Source organism: Physeter macrocephalus, chromosome 16, assembly GCF_002837175.3.
Source record: "Physeter macrocephalus isolate SW-GA chromosome 16, ASM283717v5, whole genome shotgun sequence".
Taxonomy (NCBI): Eukaryota; Metazoa; Chordata; class Mammalia; order Artiodactyla; family Physeteridae; genus Physeter; species Physeter macrocephalus.
Window position 1 is genome coordinate 36372649 of NC_041229.1, and position 2272 is coordinate 36374920.

Genomic DNA, 2272 nt, shown 5'->3' on the forward strand with positions numbered 1-2272 from the left:
CTTCTCCAGGATAGATCATATCTTGGGTCACAAATCTAGCCTTGGTAAATTTAAGAAAATTGGAATCGTATCAAGTATCTTTTCCGACAACAACGCTATAAGACTAGATATCAATTACAGGAAAAGATCTGTAAAAAATACAAACACATGGAGGCTAAACAATACACTACTTCTTAACGAAATGATCACTGAAAAAAATCAAAGAGGAAATCAAAAAATACCTAGAAACAAATGACAATGGAGACTCAACAACCCAAAGCTATGGGATGCAGTAAAAGCAGTTCTAAGAGGGAAGTTTATAGAAATACAATCCTACCTTAAGAAACAGGAAATACCTCAATTAAGCAACCTAACCTTGCACCTAAAGCAATTAGAGAAAGAAGAACAACAAAACCCCAAAAGTAGCAGAAGGAAAGAAATCATAAAGCGAGAAACACATCAATTAAACAAGCAGACCTTGCACCTAAAGCAATTAGAGAAAGAAGAACAACAAAACCCCAAAAGTAGCAGAAGGAAAGAAATCATAAATAACTGACACTGCAGAAATAAAAAGGATCATGAGGGATACTTACAAGCAACTATATGCCAATAAAATGGACAACCTTGAAGAAATGCATAGGTTTTTAGAAAAGCACAACCTTCCGAGATTGAACCAGGAAGAAATAGAAAATATAAACAGACCAATTACAAGCAATGCAATTGAAACTGTGATTAAAAACCTTCCAACAAACAAAAGCCCAGGACCAGATGGCTTCACAGGAGAACTCTATCAAACATTTAGAGAAGAGCTAACACCTATCCTTCTCAAACTCTTCTAAAAGATAGCAGAGGGGGGAACACTCCCAAAGTCATTCTACGAGGCCACCATCACACTGATAACAAAACCAGACAAAGAGGTCACAAAGAAAGGAAACTACAGGCCAATATCACTGATGAAAATAGATGCAAAAATCCTCAACAAAATACTAGCAAACAGAATCCAACCACACATTAAAAAAACATACAACATGATCAAGTGGGGTTTATTCCAGGAATGCAAGGATTCTTCATTATATACAAATCAATCAACGTGATAAACCATATTAACCAATTGAAGGAGAAAAACCATGTGATCATCTCAATAGATGCAGAGAAAGCTTCCGAGAAAATTCAACACCCATTTATGATAAAAAACCCTGCAGAAAGTAGACGTAGAGGGAACTTTCCTCAACATAATAAAGGTCATATATGACAAACCCACAGCCAACATCGTCCTCAATGGAGAAAAACTGAAAACATTTCCACTAAGATCTGGAACAAGACAAGTCTGCCCACTCTCACCACTCTTATTCAACATAGTTTTGGAAATTTTAGCCACATTTTTCACAGAACTAGAATGAAAAATTTCACAATTTGTATGGAAACACAAAAGATCCCGAATAGCCAAAGCTATCTTGAGAGCAAAAAATGGAGCTGGAGGAATTAGGCTCCCTGACTTCAGACTGTACTACAAAGCTATGGTAATCAAGACAGTATGGTACTGGCACAAAAACAGAAATATAGATCAATGGAACAGGATAGAAAGCCCAGAGATAAACTCACTCATATTTGGTCACCTTATCTTTTATAAAGGAGGCAAGAATATGTAGTGGAGCAAAGACACCCTCTTCAATAAGTGGTGCTGGGAAAACTGGACATGTACATGGAAAAGTATGAAATTAGAACACTTCTTAACACCATACACAAAATTAAACTCAAAATGGATTAAAGACCTAAATGTAAGGCCAGACACTATCAAACTCTTAGAGGAAAACAGAGGCAGAACACTCACTCTATGACATAAATCACAGCAAGATCCTTTTTGACCCACCTCCTAGAGAAATGGAAATAAAAACAGAAATAAACAAATGGGACCTAATGAAACTTAAAAGCTTTTGCACAGCAAAGGATACCATAAACAAGACCAAAAGATAAACCTCAGAATGTGAGAAAATATTTGCATATTAAGCAACTGACAAAGGATTAATCTCCAAAATATAAAAACAGCTCATGCAGCTCAATAACAAAAAATCAAGCAACACAATCCAAAAATGGACAGAAGACCTAAATAGACATTTTTCCAAAGAAGATATACAGATTGCCAACAAACACATGAAAGAATGCTCAACATCATTAATCATTAGAGAAATGCAAATCAAACCTACAATGAGATATCATCTCACAACGGTCAGAATGGCCATCATCAAAAAATCTAGAAACAATAAATGCTGGAGAGGGTGTGGAGAAAAGGGAA